Consider the following 18009-nt stretch of genomic DNA (forward strand, 5'->3'; position numbering starts at 1 on the left):
AGAAGTCCCTGTTTCATAACCATATTCCCTCTTCAATAGATCCTGTTAACATGTTTTTCAACCCAATGCACTGTAAGAAACAATATCATCATTTCATATACAAAACAATGAACAATTGGGTTTAACTATGCTCTTAGCACAAAATCAACACACTTCAGTAGAGAAGCAGTTACATTTTGCAGAATGTGTGCATTTGACAAAGATTTTTTTCCATGTTCCACGATCTACATGTGATACGAAATGTATGAATTCTTGCAATGGAAATCTCACTGTATTTTACCAAGGCAGATAAAGGACATCCTTTGCACCCCATATACTTATAAGGAGGGTTTGGTGGCTGAAAATGCATTGCTTTGATGGTGATTGCATGTTGCTTGCACTTTGTACATATTACTGAATTAATAAAAGTAAACTTTTCAGAACTGGGGGTATAGCTCAGTGGTAGAGCATTTGACTGCAGATCAAGAGGTCCCTAGTTCAAATCTGGGTGCCCCCTTGTTCAACTGTTTTACCTGTAGAAAAATGTGTTTAATTAAATAAATTGAAGTAAACATTTACAATCTTAGCATTTTATGTAATGAGCAACACATTTCTACATTTGGAATACTTCTGATCATCACCTGAAACATAGGGTAAACACCATTAAGCTGTTTAGGATTTCTTCATATGATACAAGCTGTGTTTTACATTCAACCAAGTTCTACTGGTGATATGATTAGTTTGAAATAGTCCATTGGAAGCTCATATGAATGTTATAAAACTGTGGTGGAAACCAATAACATGCCCTTAATGAAATGTATTAATTTGTACAGCTGACCAGAAGTGCACTGATGTCATTAGTTCTACACGTTCCATACAGTCACCCACTCTATCACCTTTTTAAAAAAGGGCAGTTTTCAGCATTCAAGGGTTTATGTCAGTGGTAGAGCGTAGGAGTGCTTTTCAAGAGGTCCCTGTTTCATAACCATATACCTCTTCAATAGATCCTGTTAAACTGTTTTTCAACCCAGTGCACTGTAAGAAACAATGGGATATATCATAATTTCATATACAAAACAATGTACAATTGGGTTTAACTATGCTCTTAGCACAAAATCAACAAACTGCAGTAGAGAAGCAGTTAAATTTTGCAGAATTTGTGCATTTGACAAAAGATTTTTTTTCCATGTTCCAAGATCTACATGTGATACGAAATGTATGAATTCTTGCAATGGAAACCTCACTGTATTTTACCAAGGCAGATAAAGGACATCCTTCGCACCTCATATACTTATAAGGAGGGTTGGTGGCTGAATATGATGCAAATCACATGCTTTGATGGTGATTGCATGTTGCTTGCACTTTGTACATATTATTGAATTAATAAAGGTGAACTTTTAAGAACTGGGGATATAGCTCAGTGGTAGAGCATTTGACTGCATATCAAGAGGTCCCTAGTTCAAATCTGGGTGCCCCCTTGTTCAACTGTTTTACCTGTAGAAATATGTTTTTAATTAAATAAATTGATGAAAACATTTACAATCTTAGCATTTTATGTAATGAGCAACATATTTCCACATTAGAAATACTCCTGATCATCTCCTGAAACATAGGGTAAACACCATGAAACTGTTTAGGATTTCTTCATATGATACAAGCTGTGTTTTACATTCACCCAAGTTCTACTGGTGATATTATCAGTTTGAAATAGTCCATTGGAAGCTCATATGAATGTTATAAAACTGTGGTGGAAACCAATGATATGCCCTTAATGAAATGTATTCATTTGTACAGTTGACCAAAATTGCACTGATGTCATTAGTTCTACAAGTTCCATACAGTCACCCACTCTATCACCTTTTTAAAAAAGGGCAGTTTTCAGCATTCAAGGGTTTAACTCAATGGTAGAGCGTAGGAGTGCAGTTCAAGAAGTGCCTGTTTCATAACCATATACCCTCGTCAATACATCCTGTTAAAATGTTTTTCAACCCAATGTACTGTAAGAAACAATAGGATATATCATCATTTCATATAAAAAACAATGAACAATTGGGTTTAACTATGCTCTTAGCACAAAATCAACAAACTGCAGTAGAGAAGCAGTTACGTTTTGCAGAATTTGTGCATTTGACAAACATTTTTTTTTCCATGTTCCAAGATCTACATGTGATACGAAATGTATGAATTCTTGCAATGGAAACCTCACTGTATTTTACCAAGGCAGATAAAGGACATCCTTCGCACCGCATATACTTATAAGGAGGGTTTGGTGGCTGAAAATGCTTTGCTTTGATGGTGATTGCATGTTGCTTGCACTTTGTACATATTACTGAATTAATAAAGGTGAACTTTTCAGAACTGGGGGTATAGCTCAGCGGTAGAGCATTTGACTGCAGATCAAGAGGTCCCTAGTTCAAATCTGGGTGCCCCCTTGTTCAACTGTTTTACCTGTAGAAATATTATTTTAATTAAATAAATTGAAGAAAACATTTACAATCTTAGCATTTTATGTAATGAGCAACACATTTCTACATTTGAAATACTCCTGATCATCTCCTGAAACATAGGGTAAACACCATGAAACTGTTTAAGATTTCTTCATATGATACAAGCTGTGTTTTACATTCACCCAAGTTCTACTGGTGATATTATCAGTTTGAAATAGTCCATTGGAAGATCATTTGAATGTTATAAAACTGTGGTGGAAACCAATAATATGCTCTTAATGAAATGTATTAATTTGTACAGCTGACCAGAAGTGCACTGATGTCATTAGTTCTACAAGTTCCATACAGTCACCCACTCTATCACCTTTTTAAAAAAGGGCAGTTTTCAGCATTCAAGGGTTTAACTCAATGGTAGAGCGTAGGAGTGCAGTTCAAGAAGTCCCTGTTTCATAACCATATACCCTCGTCAATACATCCTGTTAAAATGTTTTTCAACCCAATGTACTGTAAGAAACAATAGGATATATCATCATTTCATATAAAAAACAATGAACAATTGGGTTTAACTATGCTCTTAGCACAAAATCAACAAACTGCAGTAGAGAAGCAGTTACGTTTTGCAGAATTTGTGCATTTGACAAAAGTTTTTTTTTCCATGTTCCAAGATCTACATGTGATACGAAATGTATGAATTCTTGCAATGGAAACCTCACTGTATTTTACCAAGGCAGATAAAGGACATCTTTTGTACCCCTTACACTTATAAGGAGGGTTTGGTGGCTGAAAATGCATTGCTTTGAGGGTGATTGCATGTTGCTTCCACTTTGTTCATATTCCTGAATTAATAAAGGTGAACTTTTCAGAACTGGGGGCATAGCTCAGTGGTACAGCATTTGACTGCAGATCAAGTGGTCTCTAGTTCAAATCTGGGTGCCCCCTTGTTCAACTGTTTTACCTGTAGAAAAAAAACATTTACAATCTTAGCATTTGATGTAATGAGGAACACATTTCTACATTTGAAATACTCCTGATCATCTCCTGAAACATAGGGTAAACACCATGAAACTGTTTAGGATTTCGTCATATGATACAAGCTGTGTTTTACATTCACCCAAGTTCTACTGGTGATATTATCAGTTTGAAATAGTCCATTGGAAGCTCATATGAATGTTATAAAACTGTGGTGGAAACCAATAATATGCCCTTAATGAAATGTATTAATTTGTACAAATGACCAGAGGTGCACTGATGTCATTAGTTCTACAAGTTCCATACAGTCACCCACTCTATCACCTTTTTAAAAAAGGGCAGTTTTCAGCATTCAAGGGTTTATGTCAGTGGTAGAGCGTAGGAGTGCGTTTCAAGAAGTCCCTGTTTCATAACCATATACCCTCTTCAATAGATCCTGTTAAAATGTTTTTCAACCCAATGCACTGTAAGAAACAATAGGATATATCATCATTTCATATACAAAACAATGAACAATTGGGTTTAACTATGCTCTTAGCACAAAATCAACAAACTGCAGTAGTGAAGCAGTTACATTTTGCAGAATTTGTGCATTTGACAAAAGATTTTTTTTCCATGTTCCAAGATCTACATGTGATACGAAATGTATGAATTCTTGCAATGGAAACCTCACTGTATTTTACCAAGGTAGATAAAGGACATCCTTCGCATCTCATATACTTATAAGGAGGGTTTGGTGGCTGAAAATGCATTGCTTTGATGGTGATTGCATGTTGCTTGCACTTTGTACATATTACTGAATTAATAAAGGTGAACTTTTCAGAACTGGGAGTATAGCTCTGTGGTAGAGCATTTGACTGCAGATCAAGAGGTACCTAGTTCAAATCTGGGTGCCCCCTTGTTCAACTGTTTTACCTATAGAAAAAAACATTTACAATCTTAGCATTTGATGTAATGAGCAACACATTTCTACATTTGAAATACTTCTGATCATCTCCTGAAACATAGGGTAAACACCATGAAACTGTTTAGGATTTCTTCATATGATACAAGCTGTGTTTTACATTCACCCAAGTTCTACTGGTGATATTATCAGTTTGAAATAGTCCATTGGAAGCTCATATGAATGCTATGAAACTGTGGTGGAAACCAATAATATGCCCTTAATGAAATGTATTAATTTGTACAGCTGACCAGAAGTGCACTGATGTCATTAGTTCTACAAGTTCCATACAGTCACCCACTCTATCACCTTTTTAAAAAAGTGCAGTTTTCAGCATTCAAGGGTTTAACTCAGTACAAGAGCGTAGGAGTGCTTTTCAAGAAGTCCCTGTTTCATAACCATATACCCTCTTCAATAGATCCTGTTAAAATGTATTTTTTAACCCAATGCACTGTAAGAAAAAATAAGATATATCATCATTTCATATACAAAACAATGAACAATTAGGTTTAACTATGCTCTTAGCACAAGATCAAGAGAATGCAGTAGAGAAACAGTTACGTTTTGCATAATTTGTGAATTTGACAAAAGTTTTTTTCTATGTTCCAAGATCTACATGTGATACGAAATGTAGGAATTCTTGCAATGGAAACCTCAATGTATTTTACCAAGGCAGATAAAGGACATCCTTCGCACCCCTGATACTTATAAGGAGGGTTTGGTGGCTGAACATGCATTGCTTTGATGGTGATTGCATGTTGCTTCCACTTTGTACATATTACTGAATAAATAAAGGTGATTATTTCAGAAATGGGGGTATAGCTCAGGGGTAGAGCATTTCACTGTAGATCAAAAGGTCCCTAGTTCAAATCTGGGTGCCCCCTTATCCAACTGTTTTACCTGTAGAAAAAAAAAACATTTACAATCTTAGCATTTGATGTAATGAGCAACACATTTCTACATTTGAAATACTCCTGATCATCACCTGAAACATAGGGTAAACACCATTAAGCTGTTTAGGATTTCTTCATATGATACAAGCTGTGTTTTACATTCACCCAAGTTCTACTGGTGATATGATTAGTTTGTAATAGTCCATTGGAAGCTCATATGAATGTTATAAAAGTGTGGTGGAAACCAATAATATGCCCTTAATGAAATGTATTAATTTGTACAGCTGACCAGAAGTGCACTGATGTCATTAGTTCTACAAGTTCCATACAGTCACCCACTCTATCACCTTTTTAAAAAAGGGCAGTTTTCAGCATTCAAGGGTTTATTTCAGTGGTAGAGCGTAGGAGTGCTTTTCAAGAAGTCCCTGTTTCATTTCCATATACCCTCTTCAATAGATCCTGTTAAAATGTTTTTCAACCCAATGCACTGTAAGAAACAATAGGATATATCATCATTTCATATACAAAACAATGAACAATTGGGTTTAACTATGCGCTTAGCACAAAATCAACAAACTGCAGTAGAGAAGCAGTTACATTTTGCAGAATTTGTGCATTTGACAAAAGATTTTTTTCCCATGTTCCAAGATTTACATGTGATACGAAATGTATGAATTCTTGCAATGGAAACCTCACTGTATTTTACCAAGGCAGATAAAGGACATCCTTCGCACCCCATATACTCATAAGGAGGGTTTGGTGGCTGAAAATGCATTGCTTTGATGGTGATTGCATGTTGCTTGCACTTTGTACATATTACTGAATTAATAAAGGTGAACGTTTCAGAACTGGGAGTATAGCTCAGTGGTAGAGCATTTGACTGCAGATCAAGAGTTCCCTAGTTCAAATCTGGGTGCCCCCTTGTCCAACTGTTTTACCTGTATAAATATTTATCAATGAAATAAATTGAAGTAAACATTTACAATCTTAGCATTTTATGTAATGAGCAACACTTTTCTAAATTTGAAATACTCCTGATCATCACCTGAACATAGGGTAAACACCATTAAGCTGTTTAGGATTTCTTCATATGATACAAGCTGTGTTTTACATTCACCCAAGTTCTACTGGTGATATGATCAGTTTGAAATAGTCCATTGGAAGCTCATATGAATGTTATAAAACTGTGGTGGAAACCAATAATATGCCCTTAATGAAATGTATTAATTTGTACAGCTGACCAGAAGTGCACTGATGTCATTAGTTCTACAAGTTCCATACAGTCAACCACTCTATCACCTTTTTAAAAAAGGGCAGTTTTCAGCATTCAAGGGTTTATGTCAGTGGTAGAGCGTAGGAGGGCTTTTCAAGAGGTTCATGTTTCATAACCATATACCCTCTTCAATAGATCCTGTTAAAATGTATTTTTTAACACAATGCACTGTAAGAAACAATAAGATATATCATCATTTCATATACAAAACAATGAACAATTGGTTTTAACTATGCTCTTAGCACAAAATCAGCAAAATGCAGTAGAGAAACAGTTATGTTTTGCAGAATTTGTGCATTTGACAAAAGTTTGTTTTCCATGTTCCAAGATCTACATGTGATACGAAATGTAGGAATTCTTGCAATGGAAACCTCACTGTATTTTACCAAGGCAGATAAAGGACATCTTTTGTACCCCTTATACTTATAAGGAGGGTTTGGTGGCTGAAAATGCATTGATTTGATGGTGATTGCATGTTGCTTCAACTTTGTCCATATTACTGAATAAATAAAGGTGCACATTTAAGAAATGGGGGTATAGCTCAGGGGTAGAGCATTTCACTGCAGATCAAAAGGTCCCCAGTTCAAATCTAGGTTCCCCCTTGTCCAACTGTTTTACCTGTAGAAATTTTTTTTTAATTAAATAGATTGAAGTAAACATTTACAATCTTAGCATTTTATGTAATGAGCAACACATTTCTACCTTTGAAATACTCCTGATCATCACCTGAAACATAGGGTAAACACCATTAAGCTGTTTAGGATTTCTTCATATGATACAAGCTGTGTTTTACATTCACCCACGTTCTACTGGTGATATTATCAGTTTGAAATAGTCCATTGGAAGCTCATATGAATGCTATAAAACTGTGGTGGAAACCAATATAATATGCCCTTAGTGAAATGTATTAATTTGTACAGCTGACCAAAAGTGCACTGATGTCATTAGTTCTACAAGTTCCATACAGACACCCACTCTATCACCTTTTTAAAAAAGGGCAGTTTTCAGCATTCAAGGGTTTATGTCAGTGATAGAGCGTACGAGTGCTTTTCAAGAAGTTCCTGTTTCATGACCATATATCCTCTTCAATAGATCCTGTTAAAATGTATGTTTTAACCCAATGCACTGTAAGAAACAATAAGATATATCATAATTTCATATACAAAACAATGAACAATTGGGTTTAACTATGCTCTTGGCACCAAATCAACAAAATGCAGTAGAGAAACAGTTACGTTTTGCAGAATTTGTGCATTTGACAAAAGTTTTTTTTTCCATGTTCCAAGATCTACATGTGATACGAAATGTATGAATTCTTGCAATGGAAACCTCACTGTATTTTACCAAGGCAGATAAAGGACATCTTTTGTACCCCTTATACATATAATGAGGGTTTGGTGGCTGAAAATGAATTGCTTTGATGGTGATTGCATGTTGCTTCCACTTTGTACATATTACTGAATAAATAAAGATGAACATTTCAGAAATGGGGTTATAGCTCAGGGGTAGAGCATTTCACTGCAGATCAAGAGGTCCCTAGTTCAAATCTGGGTGCCCCCTTGTCCAACTGTTTTACCTGTATAAATATTTATCAATTAAATAAATTGAAGTAAACATTTACAATCTTAGCATTTTATGTAATGAGCAACACTTTTCTAAATTTGAAATACTCCTGATCATCACCTGAACATAGGGTAAACACCATTAAGCTGTTTAGGATTTCTTCATATGATACAAGCTGTGTTTTACATTCACCCAAGTTCTACTGGTGATATGATCAGTTTGAAATAGTCCATTGGAAGCTCATATGAATGTTATAAAACTGTGGTGGAAACCAATAAAGTGCCCTTAATGAAATGTATTAATTTGTACAGCTGACCAGAAGTGCACTGATGTCATTAGTTCTACAAGTTCCATAGAGTCACCCACTCTATCACCTTTTTAAAAAAGGGCTGTTTTCAACATTGAAGGGTTTATGTCAGTGGTAGAGCGTAGGAGTGTAGTTCAAGAAGTTCCTGTTTCATAACCATATACCCTCTTCAATAGATCCTGTTAAAATGTATTTTTTAACACAATGCACTGTAAGAAACAATAAGATATATCATCATTTCATATACAAAACAATGAACAATTGGGTTTAACTATGCTCTTAGCACAAAATCAGCAAAATGCAGTAGAGAAACAGTTACGTTTTGCAGAATTTGTGCATTTGACAAAAGTTTGTTTTCCATGTTCCAAGATCTACACGTGATACGAAATGTAGGAATTCTTGCAATGGAAACCTCACTGTATTTTACCAAGGCAGATAAAGGACATCTTTTGTACCCCTTATACTTATAAGGAGGGTTTGGTGGCTGAAAATGCCTTGATTTGATGGTGATTGCATGTTGCTTCAACTTTGTACATATTACTGAATAAATAAAGGTGCACATTTCAGAAATGGGGGTATAGCTCACGGGTAGAGCATTTCACTGTAGATCAAAAGGTCCCCAGTTCAAATCTAGGTGCCCCCTTGTCCAACTGTTTTACCTGTAGAAATATTTTTTTAATTAAATAAATTGAAGTAAACATTTACAATCTTAGCATTTTATGTAATCAGCAACACATTTCTACATTTGAAATACTCCTGATCATCACCTGAAACATAGGGTAAACACCATTAAGCTGTTTAGGATTTCTTCAAATGATACAAGCTGTGTTTTACATTCACCCAAGTTCTACTGGTGATATGATTAGTTTGAAATAGTCCATTGGAAGCTCATATGAATGTTATAAAACTGTGGTGGAAACCAATAATATGCCCTTAATGAAATGTATTAATTTGTACAGCTGACCATAAGTGCACTGATGTCATTAGTTCTACAAGTTCCATACAGTCACCCACTCTATCACCTTTTTAAAAAAAGGCAGTTTTCAACATTGAAGGGTTTATGTCAGTGGTAGAGCATAGGAGTGCTTTTCAAGAAGTCCCTGTTTCATAATCATATACCCTTTTCAATAGATCCTGTTAAAATGTTTTTCAAACCAATGCACTGTAAGAAACAATAGGATATATCATCATTTCATATACAAAACAATGAACAATTGGGTTTAACTATGCGCTTAGCACAAAATCAACAAACTGCAGGAGAGAAGCAGTTACATTTTGCAGAATTTGTGCATTTGACAAAAGATGTTTTTTCCATGTTCCAAGGTCTACATGTGATACGAAATGTATAAATTCTTGCAATGGAAACCTCACTGTATTTTACCAAGGCAGATAAAGGACATCCTTCGCACCCCATATACTTATAAGGAGGGTTTGGTGGCTGGAAATGCATTGCTTTGATGGTGATTACATGTTGCTTGCACTTTGTACATATTACTGAATTAATAAATGTGAACTTTTCAGAACTGGGGGTATAGCTCAGTGGTAGAGCATTTGACTGCAGATCAAGAGGTCCCTAGTTCAAATCTGGGTGCCCCCTTGTTCAACTGTTTTACCTGTAGAAAAAAACTTTTACAATCTTAGCATTTGATGTAATGAGCAACACATTTCTACATTTGAAATACTCCTGATCATCTCCTGAAACATAGGGTAAACACCATGAAACTGTTTAGGATTTCTTCATATGATACAAGCTGTGTTTTACATTCACCCAAGTTCTACTGGTGATATTATCAATTTGAAATAGTCCATTGGAAGCTCATATGAATGTTATAAAACTGTGGTGGAAACCAATAATATGCCCTTAATGAAATGTATTAATTTGTACAGCTGACCAAAAGTGCACTGATGTCATTAGTTCTACAAGTTCCATACAGTCACCCACTCTATCACCTTTTTAAAAAAGGGCAGTTTTCAGCATTCAAGGGTTTAACTCAGTACAAGAGCGTAGGAGTGCTTTTCAAGAAGTCCCTGTTTCATAACCATATACCCTTGTCAATAGATCCTGTTAAAATGTATTTTTTAACCCAATGCACTGTAAGAAAAAATAAGATATATCATCATTTCATATACAAAACAATGAACAATTGGGTTTAACTATGCTCTTAGCACAAGATCAAGAAAATGCAGTAGAGAAACAGTTACGTTTTGCAGAATTTGTGAATTTGACAAAAGTTTTTTTCTATGTTCCAAGATCTACATGTGATACGAAATGTAGGAATTCTTGCAATGGAAACCTCACTGTATTTTACCAAGGCAGATAAAGGACATCCTTCGCACCCCTGATACTTATAAGGAGGGTTTGGTGGCTGAACATGCATTGCTTTGATGGTGATTGCATGTTGCTTCCACTTTGTACATATTACTGAATAAATAAAGGTGATCATTTCAGAAATGGGGGTATAGCTCAGGGGTAGAGCATTTCACTGTAGATCAAAAGGTCCCTAGTTCAAATCTGGGTGCCCCCTTATCCAACTGTTTTACCTGTAGAAAAAAAACATTTACAATCTTAGCATTTGATGTAATGAGCAACACATTTCTACATTTGAAATACTCCTGATCATCACCTGAAACATAGGGTAAACACCATTAAGCTGTTTAGGATTTCTTCATATGATACAAGCTGTGTTTTACATTCACCCAAGTTCTACTGGTGATATGATTAGTTTGTAATAGTCCATTGGAAGCTCATATGAATGTTATAAAAGTGTGGTGGAAACCAATAATATGCCCTTAATGAAATGTATTAATTTGTACAGCTGACCAGAAGTGCACTGATGTCATTAGTTCTACAAGTTCCATACAGTCACCCACTCTATCACCTTTTTAAAAAAGGGCAGTTTTCAGCATTCAAGGGTTTATTTCAGTGGTAGAGCGTAGGAGTGCTTTTCAAGAAGTCCCTATTTCATAACCATATACCCTCTTCAATAGATCCTGTTAAAATGTTTTTCAACCCAATGCACTGTAAGAAACAATAGGATATATCATCATTTCATATACAAAACAATGAACAATTGGGTTTAACTATGCGCTTAGCACAAAATCAACAAACTGCAGTAGAGAAGCAGTTACATTTTGCAGAATTTGTGCATTTGACAAAAGATGTTTTTCCCATGTTCCAAGATTTACATGTGATACGAAATGTATGAATTCTTGCAATGGAAACCTCACTGTATTTTACCAAGGAAGATAAAGGACATCCTTCGCACCCCATATACTTATAAGGAGGGTTTGGTGGCTGAAAATGCATTGCTTTGATGGTGATTGCATGTTGCTTGCACTTTGTACATATTACTGAATTAATAAAGGTGAATGTTTCAGAACTGGGAGTATAGCTCAGTGGTAGAGCATTTGACTGCAGATCAAGAGTTCCCTAGTTCAAATCTGGGTGCCCCCTTGGTCAACTGTTTTACCTATAGAAAAAAACATTTACAATCTTAGCATTTGATGTAATGAGCAACACATTTCTACATTTGAAATACTCCTGATCATCACCTGAAACATAGGGTAAACACCATTAAGCTGTTTAGGATTACTTCAAATGATACAAGCTGTGTTCTATATTCACCCAAGTTCTACTGGTGATATTATCAGTTTGAAATAGTCCATTGGAAGCTCATATGAATGTTATAAAACTGTGGTGGAAACCAATATTATGCCCTTAATGAAATGTATTCATTTGTACAGCTGACCAAAAGTGCAGTGATGTCATTAGTTCTACAAGTTCCATACAGTCACCCACTCTATCACCTTTTTAAAAAAGGCCAGTTTTCAGCATTCAAGGGTTTAACTCAGTGGTAGAGCGTAGGAGTACAATTCAAGAAGTTCCTGTTTCATAACCATATACCCTCATCAATAGATCCTGTTAAAATGTTTTTCAACCCAATGCACTGTAAGAAACAATAGGATATATCATCATTTCATATAAAAAACAATGAACAATTGGGTTTAACTATGCTCTTAGCACAAAATCAACAAACTGCAGTAGAGAAGCAGTTACGTTTTGCAGAATTTGTGCATTTGACAAAAGTTTTTTTTTCCATGTTCCAAGATCTACATGTGATACGAAATGTATGAATTCTTGCAATGGAAACCTCACTGTATTTTACCAAGGCAGATAAAGGACATCTTTTGTACCCCTTATACATGTAATGAGGGTTTGGTGGCTGAAAATGAATTGCTTTGATGGTGATTGCATGTTGCTTCCACTTTGTACATATTACTGAATAAATAAAGGTGAACATTTCAGAAATGGGGTTATAGCTCAGGGGTAGAGCATTTCACTGCAGATCAAGAGGTTCCTAGTTCAAATCTGGGTGCTCCCTTGTCCAACTGTTTTACCTGTATAAATATTTATCAATTAAATAAATTGAAGTAAACATTTACAATCTTAGCATTTTATGTAATGAGCAACACTTTTCTAAATTTGAAATACTCCTGATCATCACCTGAACATAGGGTAAACACCATTAAGCTGTTTAGGATTTCTTCATATGATACAAGCTGTGTTTTACATTCACCCAAGTTCTACTGGTGATATGATCAGTTTGAAATAGTCCATTGGAAGCTCATATGAATGTTATAAAACTGTGGTGGAAACCAATAATATGCCCTTAATGAAATGTATTAATTTGTACAGCTGACCAGAAGTGCACTGATGTCATTAGTTCTACAAGTTCCATACAGTCACCCACTCTATCACCTTTTTAAAAAAGGGCAGTTTTCAGCATTCAAGGGTCTATGTCAGTGGTAGAGCGTAGGAGTGTAGTTCAAGAAGTCCCTGTTTCATAACCATATACCCTCGTCAATAGATCCTGTTAAAATGTTTTTCAACCCAATGCACTTTAAGAAACAATAGGATATATCATCATTTCATATAAAAAACAATGAACAATTGGGTTTAACTATGCTCTTAGCACAAAATCAACAAACTGCAGTAGAGAAGCAGTTACGTTTTGCAGAATTTGTGCATTTGACAAAAGTTTTTTTTTCCATGTTCCAAGATCTACATGTGATACGAAATGTATGAATTCTTGCAATGGAAACCTCACTGTATTTTACCAAGGCAGATAAAGGACATCTTTTGTACCCCTTACACTTATAAGGAGGGTTTGGTGGCTGAAAATGCATTGCTTTGAGGGTGATTGCATGTTGCTTCCACTTTGTTCATATTCCTGAATTAATAAAGGTGAACTTTTCAGAACTGGGGGCATAGCTCAGTGGTACAGCATTTGACTGCAGATCAAGTGGTCTCTAGTTCAAATCTGGGTGCCCCCTTGTTCAACTGTTTTACCTGTAGAAAAAAAACATTTACAATCTTAGCATTTGATGTAATGAGGAACACATTTCTACATTTGAAATACTCCTGATCATCTCCTGAAACATAGGGTAAACACCATGAAACTGTTTAGGATTTCGTCATATGATACAAGCTGTGTTTTACATTCACCCAAGTTCTACTGGTGATATTATCAGTTTGAAATAGTCCATTGGAAGCTCATATGAATGTTATAAAACTGTGGTGGAAACCAATAATATGCCCTTAATGAAATGTATTAATTTGTACAAATGACCAGAGGTGCACTGATGTCATTAGTTCTACAAGTTCCATACAGTCACCCACTCTATCACCTTTTTAAAAAAGGGCAGTTTTCAGCATTCAAGGGTTTATGTCAGTGGTAGAGCGTAGGAGTGCGTTTCAAGAAGTCCCTGTTTCATAACCATATACCCTCTTCAATAGATCCTGTTAAAATGTTTTTCAACCCAATGCACTGTAAGAAACAATAGGATATATCATCATTTCATATACAAAACAATGAACAATTGGGTTTAACTATGCTCTTAGCACAAAATCAACAAACTGCAGTAGTGAAGCAGTTACATTTTGCAGAATTTGTGCATTTGACAAAAGATTTTTTTTCCATGTTCCAAGATCTACATGTGATACGAAATGTATGAATTCTTGCAATGGAAACCTCACTGTATTTTACCAAGGTAGATAAAGGACATCCTTCGCATCTCATATACTTATAAGGAGGGTTTGGTGGCTGAAAATGCATTGCTTTGATGGTGATTGCATGTTGCTTGCACTTTGTACATATTACTGAATTAATAAAGGTGAACTTTTCAGAACTGGGAGTATAGCTCTGTGGTAGAGCATTTGACTGCAGATCAAGAGGTACCTAGTTCAAATCTGGGTGCCCCCTTGTTCAACTGTTTTACCTATAGAAAAAAACATTTACAATCTTAGCATTTGATGTAATGAGCAACACATTTCTACATTTGAAATACTTCTGATCATCTCCTGAAACATAGGGTAAACACCATGAAACTGTTTAGGATTTCTTCATATGATACAAGCTGTGTTTTACATTCACCCAAGTTCTACTGGTGATATTATCAGTTTGAAATAGTCCATTGGAAGCTCATATGAATGCTATGAAACTGTGGTGGAAACCAATAATATGCCCTTAATGAAATGTATTAATTTGTACAGCTGACCAGAAGTGCACTGATGTCATTAGTTCTACAAGTTCCATACAGTCACCCACTCTATCACCTTTTTAAAAAAGTGCAGTTTTCAGCATTCAAGGGTTTAACTCAGTACAAGAGCGTAGGAGTGCTTTTCAAGAAGTCCCTGTTTCATAACCATATACCCTCTTCAATAGATCCTGTTAAAATGTATTTTTTAACCCAATGCACTGTAAGAAAAAATAAGATATATCATCATTTCATATACAAAACAATGAACAATTAGGTTTAACTATGCTCTTAGCACAAGATCAAGAGAATGCAGTAGAGAAACAGTTACGTTTTGCATAATTTGTGAATTTGACAAAAGTTTTTTTCTATGTTCCAAGATCTACATGTGATACGAAATGTAGGAATTCTTGCAATGGAAACCTCAATGTATTTTACCAAGGCAGATAAAGGACATCCTTCGCACCCCTGATACTTATAAGGAGGGTTTGGTGGCTGAACATGCATTGCTTTGATGGTGATTGCATGTTGCTTCCACTTTGTACATATTACTGAATAAATAAAGGTGATTATTTCAGAAATGGGGGTATAGCTCAGGGGTAGAGCATTTCACTGTAGATCAAAAGGTCCCTAGTTCAAATCTGGGTGCCCCCTTATCCAACTGTTTTACCTGTAGAAAAAAAAAACATTTACAATCTTAGCATTTGATGTAATGAGCAACACATTTCTACATTTGAAATACTCCTGATCATCACCTGAAACATAGGGTAAACACCATTAAGCTGTTTAGGATTTCTTCATATGATACAAGCTGTGTTTTACATTCACCCAAGTTCTACTGGTGATATGATTAGTTTGTAATAGTCCATTGGAAGCTCATATGAATGTTATAAAAGTGTGGTGGAAACCAATAATATGCCCTTAATGAAATGTATTAATTTGTACAGCTGACCAGAAGTGCACTGATGTCATTAGTTCTACAAGTTCCATACAGTCACCCACTCTATCACCTTTTTAAAAAAGGGCAGTTTTCAGCATTCAAGGGTTTATTTCAGTGGTAGAGCGTAGGAGTGCTTTTCAAGAAGTCCCTGTTTCATTTCCATATACCCTCTTCAATAGATCCTGTTAAAATGTTTTTCAACCCAATGCACTGTAAGAAACAATAGGATATATCATCATTTCATATACAAAACAATGAACAATTGGGTTTAACTATGCGCTTAGCACAAAATCAACAAACTGCAGTAGAGAAGCAGTTACATTTTGCAGAATTTGTGCATTTGACAAAAGATTTTTTTCCCATGTTCCAAGATTTACATGTGATACGAAATGTATGAATTCTTGCAATGGAAACCTCACTGTATTTTACCAAGGCAGATAAAGGACATCCTTCGCACCCCATATACTCATAAGGAGGGTTTGGTGGCTGAAAATGCATTGCTTTGATGGTGATTGCATGTTGCTTGCACTTTGTACATATTACTGAATTAATAAAGGTGAACGTTTCAGAACTGGGAGTATAGCTCAGTGGTAGAGCATTTGACTGCAGATCAAGAGTTCCCTAGTTCAAATCTGGGTGCCCCCTTGTCCAACTGTTTTACCTGTATAAATATTTATCAATGAAATAAATTGAAGTAAACATTTACAATCTTAGCATTTTATGTAATGAGCAACACTTTTCTAAATTTGAAATACTCCTGATCATCACCTGAACATAGGGTAAACACCATTAAGCTGTTTAGGATTTCTTCATATGATACAAGCTGTGTTTTACATTCACCCAAGTTCTACTGGTGATATGATCAGTTTGAAATAGTCCATTGGAAGCTCATATGAATGTTATAAAACTGTGGTGGAAACCAATAATATGCCCTTAATGAAATGTATTAATTTGTACAGCTGACCAGAAGTGCACTGATGTCATTAGTTCTACAAGTTCCATACAGTCAACCACTCTATCACCTTTTTAAAAAAGGGCAGTTTTCAGCATTCAAGGGTTTATGTCAGTGGTAGAGCGTAGGAGGGCTTTTCAAGAGGTTCATGTTTCATAACCATATACCCTCTTCAATAGATCCTGTTAAAATGTATTTTTTAACACAATGCACTGTAAGAAACAATAAGATATATCATCATTTCATATACAAAACAATGAACAATTGGTTTTAACTATGCTCTTAGCACAAAATCAGCAAAATGCAGTAGAGAAACAGTTATGTTTTGCAGAATTTGTGCATTTGACAAAAGTTTGTTTTCCATGTTCCAAGATCTACATGTGATACGAAATGTAGGAATTCTTGCAATGGAAACCTCACTGTATTTTACCAAGGCAGATAAAGGACATCTTTTGTACCCCTTATACTTATAAGGAGGGTTTGGTGGCTGAAAATGCATTGATTTGATGGTGATTGCATGTTGCTTCAACTTTGTCCATATTACTGAATAAATAAAGGTGCACATTTAAGAAATGGGGGTATAGCTCAGGGGTAGAGCATTTCACTGCAGATCAAAAGGTCCCCAGTTCAAATCTAGGTTCCCCCTTGTCCAACTGTTTTACCTGTAGAAATTTTTTTTTAATTAAATAGATTGAAGTAAACATTTACAATCTTAGCATTTTATGTAATGAGCAACACATTTCTACCTTTGAAATACTCCTGATCATCACCTGAAACATAGGGTAAACACCATTAAGCTGTTTAGGATTTCTTCATATGATACAAGCTGTGTTTTACATTCACCCACGTTCTACTGGTGATATTATCAGTTTGAAATAGTCCATTGGAAGCTCATATGAATGCTATAAAACTGTGGTGGAAACCAATATAATATGCCCTTAGTGAAATGTATTAATTTGTACAGCTGACCAAAAGTGCACTGATGTCATTAGTTCTACAAGTTCCATACAGACACCCACTCTATCACCTTTTTAAAAAAGGGCAGTTTTCAGCATTCAAGGGTTTATGTCAGTGATAGAGCGTACGAGTGCTTTTCAAGAAGTTCCTGTTTCATGACCATATATCCTCTTCAATAGATCCTGTTAAAATGTATGTTTTAACCCAATGCACTGTAAGAAACAATAAGATATATCATAATTTCATATA

General features: G+C 35.4%; 3 non-coding genes across 3 annotated transcripts; all 3 read left to right on the top strand.

Moving 5' to 3' along the window:
- Positions 1-424: 424 nt before the first annotated feature.
- On the top strand, positions 425-496 carry TRNAC-GCA (transfer RNA cysteine (anticodon GCA)). Its single transcript has one exon. It is a non-coding gene; the product is annotated as a tRNA-Cys (tRNA).
- Positions 497-2339: 1843 nt separating this feature from the next.
- On the top strand, positions 2340-2411 carry TRNAC-GCA (transfer RNA cysteine (anticodon GCA)). Its single transcript has one exon. It is a non-coding gene; the product is annotated as a tRNA-Cys (tRNA).
- A 7488-nt stretch (positions 2412-9899) lies between these two features.
- Positions 9900-9971, top strand: TRNAC-GCA (transfer RNA cysteine (anticodon GCA)). Its single transcript has one exon. It is a non-coding gene; the product is annotated as a tRNA-Cys (tRNA).
- Positions 9972-18009: the final 8038 nt, after the last annotated feature.

Source organism: Ambystoma mexicanum, chromosome 4q (assembly GCF_040938575.1).
Source record: "Ambystoma mexicanum isolate Mex_15411 chromosome 4q, UKY_AmexF1_1, whole genome shotgun sequence".
NCBI classification, from domain to species: domain Eukaryota; kingdom Metazoa; phylum Chordata; class Amphibia; order Caudata; family Ambystomatidae; genus Ambystoma; species Ambystoma mexicanum.